This window comes from Rhinopithecus bieti, unplaced genomic scaffold (genome assembly GCF_001698545.2).
Source record: "Rhinopithecus bieti isolate Rb0 unplaced genomic scaffold, ASM169854v2 scaffold_17174, whole genome shotgun sequence".
Lineage (NCBI taxonomy): Eukaryota > Metazoa > Chordata > Mammalia > Primates > Cercopithecidae > Rhinopithecus > Rhinopithecus bieti.
Window position 1 is genome coordinate 611,279 of NW_016808962.1, and position 23,276 is coordinate 634,554.

The 23,276-nt window shown below is 38.3% G+C and overlaps 1 long non-coding RNA gene across 1 annotated transcript; it reads right to left on the reverse strand.

Annotated features, from left to right (window-relative positions):
- Positions 1–13,419: 13,419 nt before the first annotated feature.
- LOC108539402 (uncharacterized) lies at positions 13,420–22,936 on the reverse strand. The gene is made up of 3 exons (XR_001888346.1): positions 22,819–22,936; positions 18,346–18,505; positions 13,420–15,119 (listed from the first exon to the last, which is right to left on the reverse strand). It is a non-coding gene; the product is annotated as an uncharacterized LOC108539402 (long non-coding RNA).
- Positions 22,937–23,276: the final 340 nt, after the last annotated feature.

Genomic DNA, 23,276 nt, shown 5'->3' on the forward strand with positions numbered 1-23,276 from the left:
CCCTTAACCTCTTCTTGAGTGATAAAATGAAACTTACAGAAAGAGGAACTCTGTTTAACATAGGCATTCCTTCACACTTGGGGCCAAAGAAGTTTCATTCTGCTGGCAAAATGTGGACTTCTGGTTTCAATTTTGAAAATATGAAGGATTTAGAGAACTATTCTCAGAAATCTGGAATGGGCTTAGGAGGGAGTGAACACTGGGAGCACTGTGCCTGTGAGACAGCAAGCTCTAACATGGAATTCCTGAGTGGAAAATTCAGTTAAGGAAGGGCACTAAACAGCAGCCAATTTGGTAAATAAAGTTTTATTGGAACACAGCCATGTTCATTCCTTCATGGATCATCTATGACTGTTCCTTTATTGGAAGAGCAGAGTTGAGTGGTTGCAACAGCAACCTTATGGCCTTAAAAGCCTACAACGCTTACTATCCAGCCCTTTGTATTTATATTGCTAGTTCTGTGCTAGCCAGTTTCCCCAGGTGCCTCTCTTTAACTTGATGATGTTTTACTTTTACTCTTACTGGCAACTTTTGTTTTGACAACAATAAAAACAAAAGTAAAGACTTCACTAACACTTTTGTTCTACCAGGTTTATAACCAGCCCAGAAAATTACCTTTGGCAGGAAATGCCATTACTGATAAAAAATTCAGACACCACAAATTTCAGAAAAACAGTACATTTAGCCGTTACATCAGTGCAGCTTTATTTACACAGACATTGGTAGGCTTTTCTGTGAATACACTGTGTATAGGAAACAAGAACATGATTTCCAAGATACAGGAATCCATCCACACAAACCACGTAAATTTATGGTCAGAGAAATGATCTCTCTAGGAAGTCAATATTATGAAACAGGTTGGAGATCAACAACAACATGCATGCTGCCAGATTTCTTTGTTTTGTCCAGTGTTTTCATCCAAGAAGGTCAAAGCAACCTTAAGAATTTCAAGATTTCCAAACACCTCCAGAAAGTAAAGAGCAAAAGAAGCAGCTGTGAGTTGGATAAATGCAACCTCCAGGAGAATGAACATAGTGGGAGCCCTCTCGGGCTTTGCAGACACTCACTCTACAGCTCAGGTTTCCTTGTATATGTCCCAGGCTTATTATGGAACTGCTCTCTGGTTTCACAGCAGCTTTTTCAGGTTACCAGGGCATATGTTAACATCACTATGACTTTTTAGTGATGATAGAATTCATCCTTCATGTTATCATTTATCGAATAATTACAAAGCTGAATATAACTTGGAGAGATCCAACTCTCTCAAGCTCTGCAGTGGCTGAGGGGTTGGGTCCAATGGCTACATGCTGCTTCTTTCCTTTATCACTTCCTAGCTGTGTGAGCCCAGGTAGATAATAATCCATCTGTTCCACTATGTCCTCACCTGTGAAATGGGAATTATCAAGAATTTAATGTTTCATATGCTTAGTGTGTGTCAGGCTTAGCAGAATGCCTGGCACACAGCAAGTCTTCAAGATACATTAGACTTGGCTCACATCTGGACAGCAAGCTGTCTTTTAATATTTAGTCAATCAATTCTGAAAACTCTGAGCCATCTGTAAGAATTGCTTGTTCTTCATCAAGTTGAATTGACTTGTCTCCATAAGAATTTTGATTGTGAATAGGTGATTATGTAAAGTTATATGCACTTCTCCTAACAATTAGAGATTCAATTGCAAAGTAGAGCATCACAGAAAATTATTTTGGGGATTGAATCATGCTCCATGTGTGCAAGCAAGAAATAATGTTCAGCTTCATAGGAGAAGGAGCACTAAAGTTTGAGTGAGAAGGTTCCACTTGTTAATTCTGAGGAAGCTATTTCTCTAGTCTCATTTTTGCAATTGATAAAATAGACATGATCCAAGATGCCTGTCATTAATTCTTCCCACTAAATTAATGGAGCCACTGCATCTCAAAGACCATTAGCGAGCAGAGACAAGGGTTTTGGCTGGAAAAGTAAGTAAATATTTGACTTCTTTTTTTTTAACTTGATCTGAGAAATTGGTTGGAATTGTCCATCAAATGGATTCTCTGGCAAACATTTTAGATTATCTGTGTTTAAGGCAGGCCAAATAAGGAGATAATTCTATCAGGTATGAGGCGATATTTCACTGTGGTATTATAAAAAAGCAAGAGATAAGAAGTATTGGCGAGGATGTGGAGCAAGGGCAATTCCTGCACACTTTTGGTGGGAGTGTAAATTGGTGCAGCCACTTTGGAAAACTGTGGAAGTCCCTCAAAAAGTTAAAAATAGAACTATCATATGATCTGGCAGTCTCACTTCTGGGTATATATCCAATAAAGATAAAAATGAAATCAATATCTCAAAGAGATACACCCACATCATTGTAGCATCATTCACAATAACCAAGATATGGAAACTAAGTGCCCATTTGTGAGTGAATGAATAAAGAAATTATAGTGTATTTATGTAAAATGAAATATTATTCCACCATAAGAAAAGAAGAAAATCCTTCTATTTGCTATAATATGGATGAACCTGGAGGAAACTATACTAAATAAAATTATTTCACGTGTATGTGAATACACATACAATGACAAATACTGTGTGTTCTCACTTATATGTGGAATAGAAAAAGTTGATCTCAGAAGCAAAGGGTAAAACAATGGCTGACAGGAGCTGGAATGCGGGAGTGAATGGGGAGATGTTGATCGAAGGGCTGAAACTTTCAATTATAAGATGAATAAGTTCTAGTGATCTAATGTAACATGATGACTATAGTTAATAATACTGCATTGTTTATTTGAAGTTTAATTATAGAGGAGATGTTAAGTGTCCTCACTTCCCTATACACACACATACACACAGTGTTGACGATGGGTGGTGATAGATGTGTTAATTAGACTGAGGTAATCAGTACACAATGTATATCAAATCACTTTGAAAATATACAATTTTTGTCAATTAAATATTTTAAAATGAGAAAAGACATTTCTTAGCTGACTGTATCATACTTGACTCATGGAATAGAATATGAGTGAAAATTTTTTAAAGAGTTATGTTTAGTGCCTGCCTAGTTTTTCTAGAGTGTTGTGTCACCCCTGGTGCACAGTAAGTGCTCACTGTTTGCTTAACTAAAATATTGACTTAAACGGGATGTTTTATCACCTTCATTATTAATGTGCCTCTTGATAACACTTGGTATATTGTATTAGTCCATTTTCATGCTGTTGATAAAGACATACCAAGATTGGGAAGACAAAGAGTAATGGGACTTACAGTTCCACATGGCTGGGGAGACCTCAGGATCATCATGGGAAGTGAAAGGCACTTCTTACATGGTGGTGGCAAGAGAAAATGAAGAAGATGCAAAGGTGGAATCCCCTGATAAAATCATCAGATCTCATGAGACTCATTCACCACCATGAGAACAGTATGGAGGAATCCACTCCCATGATTCAAATTACCTCCTACTGGGTCCCTCCCACAATATGTGAGAATTATGGGACAACAATTCAAGATGAGATTTGGGTGGGGACACAAAACCAACCCTTATCATATGCCTTGACTCTAAATTAACCAAAATTAAAGTCAAATAAAGTTATGTTTTCCTCTTTAAATTATAAGTTCTCCTCAACAATAATTGAATTGTTTCAAGATAGTGTTGGGACAAAACTTTTAAATAAGAAATTAATCTTCCTATCAGAATTACAGAATGTCACCTCTAAAGGGAGCCCCAGAAATCACCCTCTTTCCACAAAGTGGGAAATTTGGCCTGGGAACAGGGAGAGACAGGCCTAGGCCTCCCAGTGGACACTGATTAGGACAAGGAAAAAACTAGAATTTCAGAAGTCTGCCCCCTTCAGCCTTCAGTATTATTTATTGCAAGGTCATGCCCTTTCTCCATTCCCTTTAATTATTGGGCCTCATTTTCACTGTAAGCAAGTAGTCCTTTTATGACAACATGGCCTAATATTTGGTCCAGAAAAAATGTCCATTGTAGTAGTAATTGCAAGGAAAGAAAAACAAATTATCTCCTTATTTGGCCTGCCTTAAACATAGGTATTCTAAAATGTTTGCCAGAAAATCCATTAGATGGGCAATTCCAACCAATTTCTCAGATGAAGTTGAAAAAAAGAAGTCAAATATTTACTTACTTCTCTAGCCAAAACTCTTGTCTCGGCTCTGCTAATGGTCTTCGAGATGCAGTGACTCCATTAATTTAGTGGGAAAAAATTAATAAACGGCGTCTTGGTTTCTTCTGTTAAGATTAGAAATGACTAAAACTGAATAAGTTATGAATATCCCTAAGGTCATTCCAGCACTAACTACCCAATTCTTCCAAATCTGTCCTCCAAAGAAAGGTTATTTTATCAGATGGCAATTAACAGTTTTTTATAGGTAGAAAAAATAAAATAACAAAACAAAACAAAAAGTATGGTTACGGAGTGCCTTCTGGAAGCTTCTGGACACTGGTGTTCAAGTGCAGGGGAAACTTGTCTTTAAGAGCCCACAAAATGGCAAAGATTGCAGGCAAACTTATTTTATTGCACGTCCAGCTATGAAAACCTCTTAAATGATGTTGCCCCTTCCCTTGCACCCACTCTCTGACCATGAATCAGACAATCCCCAGTGCCACACAACCCTGAGATTGGCCAGCCTGGAAGCCTGTACATCTTCCTTGGGGAGACACAGACTCTATCCTGCAAAGAAAGGTTTAGATCCATAAATGCATAGAAGAGCAAGGTTGTCACTTCTCAATGGTATTTGAAAAAGTGTTGCCATTGAAAAAGTCAGAAAACTGAATAGGACTGAAATCACATGCCATTCCCATCAGCTCAAAGGGATCAACAGTGTGAATAGCCAGCCCCTTTGTGTTATGGCTAAAGAAAGCTTGGGTGGGCTTCATCTTTATGGAAAATTCTCCTGGCTCCCACTCCTCCCTCTACTGACAGGCATTCCCTGCTCCCCAGTCCTTTGTGGCCTTTTAAAAGACCTCCAGACACGTCTTTCCCCGTGGTTCCTGTGCTGTGCTCTATGTGTCATGTGGGACCCTGTACAAGTCTCCTGCAGCACGATTGACCTGAGCACATACTGTTCTATAGTACATAACAATTATGAAAACCCACAACAGAAGAAGAAAGAGGAGAAATTGCCATGGAAAGGCTTCTCCTTTGTTATATGCCAATTCTCCTCCCCTAGAGCCATGCCACCTTGGACTGGGAGTCCATCCACCCTTGAACTTCAAAGTTCAGCTATTTCACAAATGGTCAACTCTTGCCTGGGAAAATCCCAAACAACCCCAGAGGGGACAGATACATGGAGTTTGTTTTCCGTGGGTCATGTGGTTTCCTCTGAGTCTGTCTTTGATTTATTTAATGATTGAATAGATACCTTAAGTCTAACTTGCTGTGGAGAGATATTTATTTCTATTTCTCCCTCCCTCATCTACAAAAAACCCAATTTGTACCTTCCTCAGCAGAAACCCATACATTCTGATAACTGAGCATTTTCTTGAAAACTTACCATGTTATATACAGTTTTTATTTCTCAGTTACACCTCAATAGAGCCAGGGAAAATAAATTTTAAAGTAATTTTAAAATATAGCCTAATGTTATAAAGACAGTAGCATGTGCAAAATAAATACTATAAAAGTAGATTCTAGTTAATAATATTTAGAAATGATTCTTTGAAACTGAAACCATTAACAATAAAGTAATAAACTTAAAAAAAATGAAACCTGCTGACCTAAACAAGTAGATGCATGGTAGTCACTCTTTTCTTGGTGGCAGTGTTGCAGGGCCTGTGTCAGCACTGCGTGGGAGAGAGCCTTGTCTTTCTTCTGCAGCAGGTGGAGCAGGCAGGGCTCTGAGGCGGTACTAAATCCTGAATCCTGTGGGACCCACTCAGAAGTGCCATTTGGAGATGGTTGGTTTGGGGGTGAGACAAAGGAAGTGGGAGCAGGGAAGGGTGGGTCAGATAACTTGTGAAAGGAAAGATGACTGAGATTTGGGGGAAGCAGCAGCTGCAGGATCGTATCAAGCACCCTAGTACTGGGAGTTGGTGGTGCCAGCCATCAAAACTGTTGTGTGGGTGAGTCTTTGATGGGCACATGGGATGTACCACACACCAATAATTAGAATCACTTAGAAGGAGGCCTGGGGTGGAGGTAGTGCAAGTCCACCCTGGAGTTGTTCCCTAGAGAAAGTGTCACATGTGTGTGCCCAGAGACACGTGAAGGCTGCCTCCAACTGCATGGCCTGTGTTCGCAAAATGGGAACCACCCCAGTGCCCATTGCCCATTGACAGTAGAGAGGATAAGACATTAATGCACGCATATATAATTGCATAGTGTGTTACTGAAAACTAAATGAAACCGTGAAAAAAAAACCTACTACTTGCATCACCATAGGTAAATCTAAAACCCTGAATATTAAAGGGTGGAAGCAGGCAGCAAATAAAACATGCAATGAGATTATTTATCTAACAGTAGAAAACAGACAAAATGAAACAATATATTATTTAAAAATGCATGCAAATGGGAAATGTTTTAAAACATAAAAATAATTAACACAAAATCTAAGAGAGCAGCTAACTCTAGGGGGAGAGGTACCCAGAGAGCTTTGAAGATGCCATCAGTGGATAAAGGGATGTCACTAGTCTCTTAACTATGCATACAAGCTACATATTCTATTTTATATGCATTATATATTTCATTTTTGGCTGGGTGTGGTGGCTCCTGCTTGTAATCCTAGCACTTTGGGAGGCCAAGGTAGGCGGATCACCTGAGTTAGGAGTTTGAGACCACCCTGGGCAACATGGTGAAGCCCAATCACCACTAAGATACAAAAAATTAGCCAGGTGTGGTGGCGCACGCCTATTGTCCCAGCTACTCAGGAGGCTGTGGCACGAGAATCCCTTGAATGCTGGAGGTGGAGATTGCAGTGAGCCAAGATCGCACCACTGCACTTCAGCTTGGGCTACAGAGTGAGACTCCATCTCAAAAAAAAAAAAAAAAAAAAGAAAAGAAAAAAGAAAAGAGAAAAAATATAGATATATGTATATATTTCACTGTAACAAAGAAAAAGAGGAAAAGATTATTTAAAAAAAAACAAAAACTGGGATCATATAGCTCTTCCTAGCACTCACACTTAGTGTTAGGGAACTGAGAACATTCAACTCCTCTAGTCCTTTATGTGTCACAAATAAAAACAAATAATACAAACAAAAGAAATATTAGTTTTAAGAAGAAAAATATCTAGGAGTGAGTATGCAGTAGAAGCCTGTGACTGACACCTCTCCCCTGTAGGTGGACTTTTTCAGCCAGGGATGACTCCTCCCGTTCCCCCATCTCCCAGTCAGCATTTATTGAATACATTATGCAATAGTAAAGACAGTCTTTTATTCTTTCCATAGATGGAATTTTCCCCGAAGAGGTAGAACTGATTCTTCCTGGGATGATTCTGGAGTAGAGAACTGCAGGACCAGAGGGCGTGTGGACAGCAGGATACAGAAGAGGAGGGCATGGAGCTACAGGAGCTGTGTGCACAGCTATGAGATGGATGCTTCCTGGCCAGCACTGCCCTGGACCAGCTCCCTGGCTTCATCTCCATCACTCATGAGTGAGAAATTGTTAACTCTGGAAGGACAAACTCTGCAAGCACCAAAGCAAGGGCTGGCACAGGAGCAGAGGCAGGACAGAGAAGGATGTTCTCTAGCCAGGATAATGATGGTGAGCATCTAGGGAAAATGAAGTGTCTAATGCCAGACATGCCCCATGGCAATGTGAGGGCCAGCGAGGAAGTGTGGGTTCCTACCACCTACTCAGCTCTGACATGCCCCTACTGGCCAGAGTCTGCACCTTCTCGGAGTACCTTCGCTCTTGCATAGCATAGAGACGCACCATTCCTAGGACATGTGATTGCATTCATCCATTGAACCCAGATTTCCTTGTAAGATGGGCAATTTGGGCACAGAGCACAAACTCTGGGGACAGATGGGTGCCATGTCTGTGAGACAGACATAGCTTCCAAGCTCGCTACAACGAGTAGTTTCTGTACCAGCCTCGGTTATTCTCTCTCCTTCCCTTAGCTTGTAAAATGTTTATTTATTGGAAAGAGGAAAAAAAATTATATCTTATATTCTTCAAAACTTTACATGGATCAAGACCCTTCAGTATAAATTCCTAAAATCTGTTCCATCTGCCCTCTTATTTGTGATGACTCTTTCCCCCCTCAAGGAATTATCCCTCGTGTCTGGTTAGGGGAAGGGCTCTACTGTACAAGGAAAGAAACTTACTGAAGTGTGCAAAGTCAGAAAAATAACATTTTAAATAGTACTACTTGCAAAAGTGAGAAAGACTACTAGCCTGAGCCCAAATTAGAGCTTGGACCCATAGATGACTCATGGTTTGAACTTGCTGTTTTGCAGCCTAATGGGTGCTGGCCTTTTGTCTTAAAGAGCGCGAATGCCTGCCAGACTGACCGTGGCTTTTATTTTCTCATGAGATTCATGCATCTAGAAATCAGAGACTATCAGAGCAAGAAGGTCCCTCTGAGGATGTCCAGTCCTTCTGAGCTTTGCTCTGAGTGATCTTGCATTTTGGTGCTCCAACAGTCTCCCTGGGGCCTGTGTCATGAGGAGACGTCAGGGCCAAGCAGAGACAGGATAGGGGAGAACTGGGGCCACACACGCCTGAGGGGTTGTATTCATCACTTCTGTTGTGGTCACATAGCAACATGCAATTTAGCTTGAATAAATAATTCTGCCACTAAAGATGGTGTTGAAAACCATGGATCTCACAGATACTCTCAGATGGAAACAAAAACCCAGTGATTTGAATGGATTCCCCCAAATTCAAAACTTATGTGCTTTATCTGAGTGTTAGTAGCAGATGGTCATAGCTTCCCCAAACTGCAGACCAGAGCTCTTTGACCACATCACACTACCCTAGGTTACCCATTAGCCACAGACTTTCTACTCAGCCCAACAAATGCTAGGGACCAGGTTAGGTAAGTATGCCTAAGCTCTCCTCTCTGAGAAAAGGATAAGGAGTTTGGTTCAGCAGCATGATATTTTGGTATTGGGATTTTCTGGGATCTGGAAAATTCATTTCCAAAATCTCCCCTATAGAACTTTGAAGATGTGTCAGACCATGTCTTTGTCATAAGCACTGACTCCTCCTGGATGCTCCTGGAACAAGCATCCTAACAGCCTACGAACTTCAGGATGCTATGACCAGGCTTGGAATATCTTCCCTGTGATGTGGGATGCAGTTGTTCCCTTCATTTCCTCACAAGTCGCATGGAGTGGAGGCCAACAGTTCCTGTGATGCAAAACACAAGCCTGTTTGCATCATAGCTGAGGAGTCCCAAGCTCGGGGAACCCCACTTTCAAAAATGGGCTAGAAACAAACTTACTCCCAGTGCTGGGATAAGACATTATGCTTACTATCCTGGACAGTAAGCAAACCAGCCCTTTGCTTCAGAAAGATACTCTGTCTATCTTCAGAGGCTGTCGCCTATACAACCCTCTGTGAGAAGGCAGTCTAGAATCAAAGCTATCGATGCTCACAAGATGAGCAGAAATATGAATGACCCTGGAGAATCATCTCCCAAGAACTCTGCCTGGCTTTTCCGAGGTTTAGCTTTAATAGTTTTAACATGTGTTTCCTCTGCATCTAAACGTTATCAAATCATGTCAGGACTTCCAGTATATTAGCATCTCAATTACACTTGCCTCTTTTAACCAGAATTATCACTAAAGTACTTTCTCAGAGCATGTGTCCTGGTTTTGATTTGAGAGGGAGAAAAAAGAAGTCACTTCAGAAACATCTAATTAGTCTCAAGTCTTATAGACTCAGCCACATACTTCATATATTCACTAAAATAGTCAAGTTCACCCTGAACTCAATCATCCCAATAATCACATGCCCAGTGTTCAAAAATATCCTTGGGGAATGCAAATGCTCCTAAACACAGATCAACTTCAAAATTGCTATTGTCAGTCATTTGATGTTGGTAAAATGCTCCAACATGCTTGATCACTTCAAGATTTTTCAGTAAAGCCTGTCTGAAAATCACTTATCTGTTCGGCTTTCAATTTGGGTATGAACACCCCAAAGCTCTACTATTCCAGTGTTCTCAAAATTGCTAAAGGTTGTTTTTGTGTTGTAATTTAAATATTAAAACAGAATGGGACAATTTTATTTCCTTTCTTCTTTCTCTTCTCCATTTAAAAAAGTTGGCAGGGTAGGTTGGAAGGATGGGGGTACAAGCATTTGTAAATACTGTGTGCCAGGCTGGGACATGATCAGATAATTCTGTTGTAGTTGATTTTTTTCAGCTTGTTATAGAAAACAAACAAAAAAATTAAAACAGATTTTGTGCTGTCTTTTTTTGAAATTTAAAAATAGTTTCTTTTTTTCATTGTATGGAAGCATGCCATAGTCATGCATGTTAGGAAAATGTGTTGCTTGTTATAATTTCCCAGGCTACATTAAAGAGAGAAAAACATGATTAAGTTAAAGAAAGACTGAAAATGTTGTAGCCCTTGGACCTGCATAAGGTACTATTTCATTAACTTAAACAGGATAATTTCTTGTAATCAGAGCCAGTCATGGAGCTTGAGATGGATCAGGATCTACCCGTGTGATTAATCTAAGAAGATAATGCTGTACAAAGTCTCTCCTAGGACTTGGTCATGCCCACCTGGATGGGGACTAATATAGCCTCATCTCTTCCCAAAGCGTGGATGTCTTTAGGGGGCAGCAGTTTTCTGCCCACACACCTCAAGCAAAATATTTGTAAAGGAAAGGTCCAATCTTTTGCCCCCAGGTGTAACCTAGAATTTTCTGAATGGTCTGAACTACCACTCTCATGTAAATTTATAAAACTGCATTTTCTGCAGATGTTTTTCTCCAATCTTCCAACATAATCCATTCCCTGACTTTTTACTGTGATATTACAGGTAGTGTTGCAAAGTTGATCTGCTTTGAACAACCTGATAACTGCAGCAGCCAGCACAGAGCCTTGACCATAGTAGAAATTTAGTAGCAGTTTTTTAAATAATTGAATAGTATTATTCATTCTTCTATTTTAAAATTTAAAGTGAACTTTAATATATCTAGCTATGCTATATAGTCCTCTTGAAACACTTTTAGAAACAGGAAAAATGACACATTTGAAGTTTAAGTGAATCTTTTGGAAATAATGCCTTTAAATACATTTGTGGTTTTTAAAATAATCATTTGACACTACAAGAAAAGAAAACCACAGGTTAATATCCATCATGAACATAGATGCAAAAATTTTCAACAAAATATGAGCACATGAATTCAACATATTGAAAATATCATACACCATTACCTAGTAAGATTTACTTCTGGGATGCAAGGATGGTTCAACATGTGCAAATCAATTAATGTGATATACCACATTAACAGAATGAAGGAAACAAATCACATAATCAATCATCTCAATATATACATAAAATGCACTTGACAAAATTTAATACACTTTCACAATAAAAACTCAATGAACTAGGTCTAGAAGAAATTTACTGCAATATAATAAAGGCCATATATGAGAATCCTGCAGCTAACATTATATTTAATGCTGAAAAACAGAAAAACATTTTATTTAACATAGAACAAGACAAAGATGCCCACTCTTGCTATTTCTATTCAACATAGTATTAGAAGTCCTAGCCAGGGAAATTAGATAAGAAAAATAAATAAGAGGCATCCAAATCAGGAAAGAAAAAGTAAAATTATCTGTTGAGAAATGAAAAAATAAAATTATCTTATATGTAGGCAACCCTAATGACACCACTAAAATCTGTTAATTATAAACAAATTGAGTAAAGTTGCAAGATTTAAGATCAACATACAAAATCATTTGAGTTTTATACACTAACAATAAACTATCCAAAAGGAAATTAAGAAAACAATCCCATTTGCAATAGCACCAAAAGAATAAAATATCTAGGGATAAACTTAACTAAGAAGATGAAGGATGTATATTGAAAACAATAAATAAAAATTTATAAAAATTATATTATTTTATACTAATATTATATATATATATATACACATTAAGAGACTTAATATTGTTAAAGTGTCTCTACTGCCCAAAGTGTTCTACAGAATTATTGCTATCCCCATCAAAATTCCAAAACATTTTCTATAGAAAAGAACAAAAGCAATTCTAAAATTCATGTGGGAGCACAAAAGACCACAAATAGCCAAATCAATCTTGATAAAAAAGAATAATGAAATATTATCTCACACCTATTAAAATGGTTATCAAAAAAATAGATAAGTGTTGGCAAGGATATGGAGAAATTGGAAACCTTGTACACTATTGGTGGGAATGCAAAATGGTACAGCCATTATGGAAAACAATATGGAAGCTCCTCAAAAAATTAAAAATAGAACTACTGCAGGGTGTGGTGGCTTAGGCCTATAATCCCAGCACTTTGGGAGGCTAAGACAGGTCAGGAGTTCGAGACCAGCCTGGCCAACATGGTGAAACACTGTCTCTACTAAAAATAAAAAAATTAGCCGGGTGTGGTGGCAGATGCCTGTAATCCCAGCTACTTGGGAGACTGAGGCAGGAGAATCGCTTGAACCCAGGAGGTGGAGGTTGCACTGAGCAGAGATCGTGCCATTGCACTCCAGTCTGGGTGACAAGAGCAAAACTCCATCTCTCTCTCTCTCTCTCTCTCTCTCTCTCTCTCTCTCTATATATATATATATATATATATATAAACTACTGTATAATCTAAGAATTCTGCTGTTGGGTATATATCCAAAATAATTAAAATAAATACATCGCAGAGATATCTGCCCTTCCATGTTTATTGTAGCTTTATTCACAATAGGAAAATATGGAAACAACCTAAATGTTTGACTGATGAATGGAAAAAGAAAATGTGGTATATACATGTGATGCAATAATATTCAGCCTTAAACAAAGAATGTTTTGTTATCTATAAAAAAAACCTGGAGGAAATTATGCTAAATGGAAAAAGCCACAGGCTGAAGAGATGGGGAAATGAGGATTTGTTCAGTGAGTATAAAGATTCAATTATTCAAGATGAATGCATTCTAGAGATCTTCTGTACAACATAGTGCCTACATTTAACATTGTGCACTTTAAAATGTTACTAAGAGGGAAGATCTCATATAGTATTCTTGCCACATGAACACAAACACACACATATATGCATGAACACACATACATGCACACACACACAAACAATTATAAGGACATGGGGAAATTTTTGGAGATACCAGATAGGTTTTTTTCCTTGACTTTGGTGATAGCTTCACAGGTCTACGCATATGTCCAAACTCATCAAATTGTATACATTAATTATGTACAGTTTTGTTCTATATCATCTATATTAGTCTGTTTTCACGCTGCAATAAAGAACTATCTGATACCGGGTATCTATGAATTAAAAAAGTTTTAATTGATTCACGGTTCCACAGGCTTAACAGGAAGCATGACTAGGAAGCCTCAGGAAACTTACAATCATGGTGGAAGGCAAAGGAGAAGCAAGCACGTATTACCATGGTGGAGGAGAAGAGAGAGAGCAAGCAAGCGGGGAACTGCCACACACTTTTAAACCATCAGATATCGTGAGAACTCACTCACTATCATGAGAACAGCATGGAGGAAATCCACTCCCACAATCTAATCTCCTCCCTTCAGGTCCCTCCCCTGACACATGGGGGTTCCAATTTAACATGAGATTTGGATAGGGACACAGAGCCAAATCATATCATCCCACTCCTTGCCCTTCACAAATCTCATGCCCTTCTCACATTTCAAAACCAATCATGCCTTCCCAACAGTCCCTCAAAGTCTTAACTCGTTCCAGCATCAACTGAAAAGTCCAAGTCCCAAGTCTCATCTGAGATAAGAAATGTCCTTTCTGCCTATGATTCTGTAAAATCAAAAACAAGTTAATTACTTCCACGATACAAAGGGGATACAGGCATTGGGTAAATGTTCCCATTCCAAATGTGAGAAATTGGCCAAAACAAAGGAGCTATGGGCTCCATGCAAGTCCGAAACTCAGCAGGGCAGTCATTAAGTCTTAAAGCTCCAAAACAATCTCCTTTGACTCCAGGTCTCATATCCAGGAATGCTGATGCAACAGTGTGGGGAGAGGTGGTCCCAAGGTCTTGGGCAGCCACCAGAGAGGCTGGGACTACAGGTATGAGTCATCACACCAGGCCTACCTAAAGATTAATAATCAGTCTATGCCCTAAGCAATCCCAGCCATAAGCAGTATCTGCAGATTAGGTAAAGGCACAATGTGCCTGCAGATGGACCCTAAGTCCATTTCTGCTACTTCAAAAGTTATTGCAGTGAGCTTCAGTTCTAGCCGGTGCTTTCCACACAAATCTGCAAATATGTCTTTTTTCTGAACTTTAGGTCTATGGAGAAAAGATAGAAAGGCCCAAAATGACTGCTGAACATGATATATAATGACAGCTGGTACTTAAAGACTCTGTTAGCCCCCTGGTATTAGGAAATCCAGGTGAAATAAAGGCCCTAATTATGCTAAGGGTTGCAAGGATGTCCAATAATATTTGAATTTCAAATAAATAACAAATAAGTTTAACATAACCATGTTATAAATATTGCATGGAACCCACTTTCACTAGAAAAATATATCTTTAACTGAAATTCGAATTTAACTGGTATCTTGTATTTTTATTTGTTAATTCTGGTAACCAATATATCTTGCATGAACTCTTGCAAAAGTATCCAAAACGCATTTCTGATCACATGTTTCAAGGGCTGCTTCTTCCTTAAGAAAAGACCTCTGGTTGTTCTGGAATTTGAAGTGCTTGTAGATCTGCTGTCAGCTCAACTTTGCATCTTCTTTCTCCAGGATGCTCATCCCACACCATTTTTAGTCATGCAAAATCTCTTGTACTTCTGAGCAGGTCATATGTTTCTATGCTTCTCCATCTTCTCGAAGACTGTCTTCTCACCTGAGTGGCCATTGCTCACTTTTCTCTTTGTAGAAACTGTCTTCAAAATCTAGGTCAAATATCATACATCCATGATTCCTTGGCTGGCTCTCCAAAGGTCAAATAGTAATTTTTTAAAAAATTAATAACCTCTGTCTTCTTGTCTATGAACAGAAATGCATCATCAGTGCTGAGTCAGAAGGACTAAAAGATTTAAGGTTTCAGAAGCCCTGGAATATCTGGGAATGGGAAGGCCAGAAGAGTACCCATCAAAAGTTAGGGAGGCTGACCTGAGGGCCTCAGACTGAAAGCACCAAGGCAGTTGGTTCTCATGAGCTCTCTGGGGATGGGGACTGTGAGAATCCCCATAACTGGTGGGAGCTCCTACCAGCTCACTCAAGCTACAGCCTCAGGCACATGACCCTCAGAGCCATGCTGGCCAGCCACACAGCCCTGCATATTGTTCCTGAGAATGACTGCTCTTTTCACACCTGGGGGAGTGCCTCTCATTGGTCCACTCAAATGTGGAACTGCAGGTAGAAGGGATATTGGGCAATGCAGTTCCCAACTTGTTTTTGGCATAAAGAAAGGGTCGTGGCAGGGCCGGTCTACAGAATGCATTTTAGCACATCACCTTTGCTTCAAAGACATCATCTCGACTTTTGTAATTTTATTAACTGGATTTGTAGATTTACCTTGGATGGGGATGGCATCTTATGTATTCTTTGATTTGAAATTCCCAGCATAGTGCTTAGCAAATCTTCAATAAATGAACAAATAAATCAAACTTAAAAGTATAGCAGAAGGCCTAGAGTCTATCCTCAGCTCCACATATTATCCTTGTTATTTTGCCAAAATCACTAATTACAAGCCTTCATATTTGCATCATTAAAACTACGTAAACATCTCCATCCCACACACGCATACTTTTTTTAAATTAACAGTTGTGAGTGCTATCACTCTGTAAGTGATGAAGATAGCTCTGTAGGCTGAAACAGCTGTTTACAAAAATAAGATCTCTTTCAAAAAAGATGTTAATAATTTTAATTATACCACATTTAAGCAGCAGAAAGGGGATTTATTTTGCCCTCTGCATTATGGTTTCCTTTTGTATGATGTTACAGCCATTTCTTAGTAAATAAATGAATTAATTCAAAATTATTGCTTCAAAATTATGATTTATTGCTGTCATAGACAATTAGAAAAGCCATGTACCCATGCTTCAAAGAGTAAACACAAGAGGAGTTTTCTCCTACTGTGACAATATGCCACATCTGGAAAAATCAAGATGAACAACTTAATAAACCTTTGAAAACTGTTGCCATCACTTTTGGTCACCGTCACTGTACAGGATTATTTGCAGGGCTTCTGAGGTACGCTACTTATTTTCCTCTACTTTCGTGCCATCAGTTACCTTAGTTTGCCTTCATTTACTGAGTAAGGTAAAATGCTGTCGTAAACGTTTCTTATGATCTATGTTATACGCTACTGGTATAGTTGGCAGAGGACATTACCTCACAAGGGAGGTGGCCTGGGTATTAACATCATTATTGGCTCAAAGAAGATGCTTTACCTTCCTTCCAGTTCTTAGGTGCTTTTTCATCTTGAAAATAACTTCATTCAGATAATAAGGATTCTAATATTCTGTTCTGCTCAAACTTTTTATTAATATATAAATTATAACTTTACATATTTTGTACCACTTGATAGAAAGATATAAAATGTGTTTTAATAGGGTCTGGAAAATCACAATTACTGTTATTTCATAATTTAGATTAATTGCAGAATCAGATTTCCCAGCAATAAACTAGTAGTTGAAAGTGAATGAGGAGGTAACTTCATGGAAATGATGAAATAAGAAGCCCCATCAATTGATTTATCCATGGAAACAATCTTGAAGCTGCCAAGAAACTGACCATATCAGCTTTTTCAAAATTCTCAGATCTCATGGAAACCTCACAATACCAAGGGAGTGTTTAGTGAAGAACGAGGCTTCAAAGTCTCATTAAGATATAGTTATGTCCGTTTTGTTTACCTATCTAACTTTCCCTAATCCCTAGGCTCATGGCAGCGCCCCTCAGTCTGGAGGCTTTCTGGGAAGCATCTGATTAAAGAATTTAAGACATATAGTAGCTACTTATAGAGCTTTGGGGCATGGGATCATAGATGAGGCAAGCAACAGAGATTACCACAAGCCTGGGAAGAAGGAGGCTGAGAAGGAAGCTTCTTTGGGGAAACATACTTTGAAGGGTTTCCAGATACAACAGGAAATATGAAGTATACTATTTGTGCTCAGGACTGGTCATACAGTCAGAAAAAATATGAGAGTACCCTAGTATTGTAAGTCTAATATTGGGCTTCATGTAAACAGAAAGTGAAGGCTAAGGCAGAGTCACACATGGCTTGACCTAAAGGATTACCTCAGCTCAGAGCCTGTCTTCAAAGATTGGGAGACTTTTTTGCTTTCCTTTTAGACTCCAAGCATTTCATCAGCTCTCTCTCAGGTAATTGGCTAACTGATGAGATAATAGAATAGAAACTTTGGTGGCAATATATGAGAAGAAATACAGTATTTGCAAAAGTAGTTTGGAAAAGTCACTGAACAAATAGATGACTGCAAACCTCAACAATACACAATAGCAAATTCTGAAGTGGAGGAAAGACTAATTTCTAGTATTACTACATTCAAAGTGCCACATTTCAACCAAAAATTATAAGACATATAAAAAAAATTGGAGGCTAGACATGGTGGCTCATGCCTGTAATCCCAGCACTTTGGGAGACTGAGGCAGGTGGATCACTTGAGGTCAGTAGTTCAAGATCAGCCTGGCCAACATGGTGAAACCCCACCTCTACCAAAAATACAAAAATTAGCCAGGTGTGGTGGCACATACCTATAGTACCAGCTACTCAGGAGGCTGAGGCAGGAGAATCGCTTGAACCCAGGAGGCAGAAGTTGCAGTGAGTCAAGATTGTGCCACTGCACTCCAACTTGGGCAACAGAGCGAGACTCCATCTCAAAAAAATAAAATAAAATAAAATTATGGCTCATTCACAAGAAAAAAAAAAAAGAAAAGAAATTTACAGAAACTGTATCCAAGGAAACTCAGGCATTTAACTTACTAGACACTTTAAATCAACCATCTGAAATACTCGCAAACACCAAGAAAAACCAATTAATAAAGAACTGAAGAAAACCGGGAGAATGATACGTAAACAAGTCAAGGATATCAATAAAGATATAGTATAAAAACAAACAAAATTGAAATTTGGATACTAAAAAGTATAATGACTGAAATGAAAAATTCACCAGAAGGGTTCAACAGCAGATTTGAGTAGACAGAAGAAATAATCAGTAAACTTAAAAATAGGACAATAGAGATAACTCACTGTGAAAAGAGGAAGCAAAGCAAGCAAGTCTCTGTAGGATAATTCATTGGTTCTTTTGGTCTCAGGCCACCATTTTGTAACTTGCTCTTTTATACACTGCCTTCATGACTTGAAAGAATTAATGCATCTCAAAATTCTGCTCTGTACCTTACAGCAGAATCTGAAAACATAAGAATTATAGCATGCTTCCTCTTTTTGTCTCTCTAAAGCCCTTCTATGAAGTAAATAGGTCAAATCTTTTCCATCAAAGTTGAAATGGCTTGCCATGGGTCTAGATAAGACTAGAAACTGGACTACTCAAATTTCTATTATAAACTCAAAATCTAAGTATTGCTTTAGACCTATCCACAGCAGCTTTGTGTTCAGAAGTAGAAACAACTTTGTCAAAGTGTTCTAGCAAGTAAGATTGTTTTAAATAGAAAAGAATGCATTCTAATGCATCATGATAAAGTGATTAAAAATTTACATTTTAATATATTTCTGCCAAATTTGACTCTCTATGATTAAATTGTCTTTCTTATACAGCTTTGGGAATTTTACAAAATATAAGATTGTCAGTCCAGTTCTTTACAGAAAAAAAGTTTGATGGCTAATTTCCATTCTCTTCTTTATTATCAGAAAGACATGATAATTATTATCATGCTTCTTTTAGCAACTTTAATAATAAGACAAATATTTTCAGTATTTAGTATGAGCTACTTACTGTACCAATTCCAGGCAGGCATGGTTTTCTGTAATTCTAGTGGGAACATAGGGAGGAAAGTTAACTGAATTTATATATGAGGAAATTAAGGTGAATAACTTAAGAAATTAGCTCAAATATACACAGCCAGAAAAATGACTGGTCCAAAACGTGAAATTAGACCACCAAATCCCTAGGTCATGTTCTTTCTGTTAGGCTTAATAACTGCCAAAATGCAAGCCCTTAGTTTGCAGTCTTTAATGCAGATTTTCTTCACTATATTTAAACCTTATAGACGTTACTGACATCAGATGAAATTCTGTCTTCTCCCTGGGCAGAGAAACACTTTTAAGATATTCCCTAAATAATAGATGAGCACAAGGCTAGATGCACAGCACTCAGACAGAAAGAGGAGACAAAAAACATTGCGGGCCAACTCTGTAATTGCACCTAAGTCATCTCATCAACTCCTCACAGTACATGACATTACTGCTGAGGAGACTAGGCTAGAGTTCCCCCAGAGCCTACTAAAACCTCTAAGTTCATGCCTGTGTGTCCTCTTGCATGTGTGTAGCTTGGGGACAAAGGTGTCCAGGGCAGGTGGTCAAAGCAGGAGGAATCACTTTTAATTCTAATCTTTTTCTACTATGCTTTTTTAATTTGCTGCGATGAACAAATCAGAATTACTTTTAGAAAACAATGCATTTTCTATTCTACCTCATTTCAAATTGATTAGTAAAGAGGAAGATCAGCCGTCACGTGATCTCTTTGAAGGGTCAAAAGAACTGAACTGAACACAAATAAGCAGCACAGTTATTTCAATAATTTCTCAAACACACTGGGCAGGGTTTGGGGTCTTTCATTCTAGTGTTTATTAACTGGTCATTAAAACAACAGAAAATACAAATGAATTAAACCAAATATCTCAAACAAGCTCACGGAGAAAAGTTCTGTGTCATTGTATTAAAACCTTACATTTTAGTTTTTTGATACAAGTTTTAAGAAGCAAGGAAATATTTAGAGAGAAATTTAACATGTTTAACAACAATTTGTGGAAATGTAGCAATATCAAACACCTAACTTAGCACTAGAAACTTGTGATTATTTTCCTGACCATTAATTTCCACACTAACAACAGATAGTAAAAGTAAAAGACAGATACTCACCAGCAAGCAGCTCAAGGTAGAATGGGAAGGGATGCACCAGAAATGGTGAATAATAATAGGAGAGAATTTTTAGATAAGTGAAGTAAATTGTGCCTCTTTCAACCTTCTCAAACTTTGTTGTGTTTTTAATGAAATTCTAAGTATCAACCCCTTCAATCATATTTCCATATAGTAATGTAATAAGTGTTTTTAAAATTTACAAAGCTTCTTCCCAAACTGCATTTCCAATTAGTAATTAAAATCAAATTATTTTATCTCTCCTAATACTTTACCTTCAACATGACTTAAAATGAAATATGAAAATAAAAGCATAAAATCTTATTTTAAAAGGAAAATATTCTATAGATATTGAATATTTTCAATAGAAAAGATCTTTACATTAAAAAATAGAAGAAATCACAAAAGATAATTCTATACTTTAACATAAAACTTAAAAAGTAATATATAAACTTTCAGTTTCTAGTCTAATGAGAAAGGAGCTTAGAAGCCACCACTCATACCCACACAACTAGAACAAAGCTGAACAAACTGAAAATCAATAATGTTTTTTAGATCCATCAGATAAAGAGGCCATAGGGCACACTGCCTGAAAAACTGGAGAGGCAGGTACCAAGAGTCACAGAGCTGGGGCAGAGGCTCACAGCTGAGCTAATACTTGAACTGCAAATAGCAAATACTGGCGACCCAAAGTGGAATAGCTTGAAAGTTAAAAACACCAGGGGACCGAATATTAGAGGAATCCACACACTTTCTTGCGTTTTACCTCCAGGAGCCCCACCAAGTTCTCAGAATTATTACAGAAAAATTCCCCCAAGCTTCCAGTAGAGGGGAGGAAAAGTAACCATTTTGAAATATGCTCAAAGAATTCTTTTTTCCTTAACAAAGTCCAGCCCACAGGCAAACTATTTCACTCAAGACCAACAACTGACTTGGGTCTTACTAGCCTTACAATTATGGGGAAATAAAAATATCCAACTCAACCCCTGCTAGCTTTTGACTTGGGGAAAGGAAAATACCAAAATCTAGTCATTTCTAGCCTTCTTTTCTTACCTAAATGGAAATGGGAGGGAACTAGGAAGTAATTCTAAAGGTCACAGCCTAGAGGCACGGTCTCACTAAGAGAGTAAGATTGAATGATGGTATTACAGGAGACATCCCCCTCACAGCCTCCACATCAGTTAGCCTTTTGTATAATAACAGGGAATTACAGATAAAATGACCACAAGGTTCGGCTGGCCGGGTAATCCCAGCACTTTGGGAGGCCGAGGCGGGCAGATCACGAGGTCAGGAGATCGAGACCATCCTGGCTAACAAGGTGAAACCCCATCTCTGCTAAAAATATTTAAAAAAAAAAAAAAATTAGCTGGGCATGGTGGCGGGCACCTGTAGTCCCAGCTACTCAGGAGGTTGAGGCAGGAGAATGGCACGAACCCGGGAGTTGGAGCTTGCAGTGAGCTGAGATCACCCCACTGAACTCCAGCCCAGGAGACAGAGCGAGACTCTGTCTCAAAAAAAAAAAAAATGACCACAAGGTTCAAACCCTATATAAGGAGGAGTCTCCAAGACAATGGAAAAGATAATCCAAAATACTAGAGAAACTGTTAGCTTCTGGCACCTAGAGCAAGAGAACACAGTATACACACCTACAATTGAGCCAGCTAAATGTAAACCTCATACGAAAGGCCTATTTATTTCAGTTCCTTTTACCTGATACATTAGGTCTGACTCTCAAAATAAAGTTACAAGGCATGAAAAGGCAAAAAACAAATTAAAAGCAAAACAAACTAAGCAAAACAAAACAAAACCAAAATAAAACAAAAAACCTTAAAGACATAAAATATCAGAATCAGACTCAGATACACCAGGGATTATAAAACTATCAGTCCAGGAATGTAAGTTAACCATGATGAAAATATGCTAAGGATGATATTGGAAAAGTGATCAACAAACAATAACAGATAGAAAAAGTAAGCAGAGAGATGGAAACTTAAGAAAAAATAAAAAAGAAAGGCTAGAGATTGAAAAAAAGAAAAAAAAAGGTAACGTAGACATGAAGAAAGCCTTTGATGGGATCGTCAGTAGATGGGACACAACTGGAGAAAAAAATAGTGAGCTTGAAACATGTCAACAGACGTTTCTCAAACTGAATAAGCAAAAGAAAGACAGACAAAAAGAAAGAAACAATAGGAAAACAGAGAACAGACTATCCAATAAGCGCTGGAAAAGTACAGAAGGTATAATAGATCCATAATGGGAATAGCAAAAGAAGAAAGAGAAAAAGAAACAGAAAAAATTAGTAGAATTAATAATGACTTCAGTAATGAAGAATTTTCCAAAATTAATGACAGATACCAAGCTACACATCTAGGAAGCTCAAGGAAAACCAAGCAAGATAAAGCCTTTTTAAAAAAAAAAAAAAAAAAAAAAATCATCTAAGCATATCATATTCAAACTTCAGAAAAATCAAAGAGAAAGAGAAAATTTTGAAAGAAGCCACAGATGGGAAAATGCCTTACCCAGAGGGGAACAAGGAAATGTATTATGTTAGAATTCTTTTTGGAAATCATGCGAACAGAAAGAGGAGTGGAGTGAAATATTTACATTATTGAAAGAAAAGACACCCACTTGAAATTCCATATCCAGTAAAATTATCCTTCAGAAATGAAGAAATAAAGATGTTTTCAGAAAAAAAATTGACAGAATTTGTCACCAGGAGGCCTGCCTTTCATGATACGTTAAAATAATGTCTTCAGAGGAGGAAAATGATACAGGTAAGAAACTTGTATCTACATTAATAAAGAAAGAGCAATTCCCACCCCAATACTGCACTTTAAGCAAATGGGCACACCAGGAGATTATACCCACACCTGGCCGGGAGGGTCCCACGGCCACGGAGCCTCCCTCATTGCTAGCACAGCACTCTGCGATCTAACCTCAAGGCAGCAGCAAGGCTAGGGGATTGTGCCCGCCATTGCTGAGGCTTAGGTAGGTAAACTCAGCCACTGGGAAGCTCGAAATGGGTGGAGCTCACAGCAGCTCAAGGAAACCTGCCTGTCTCTATAGACTCCACCTCTGGGGACAGG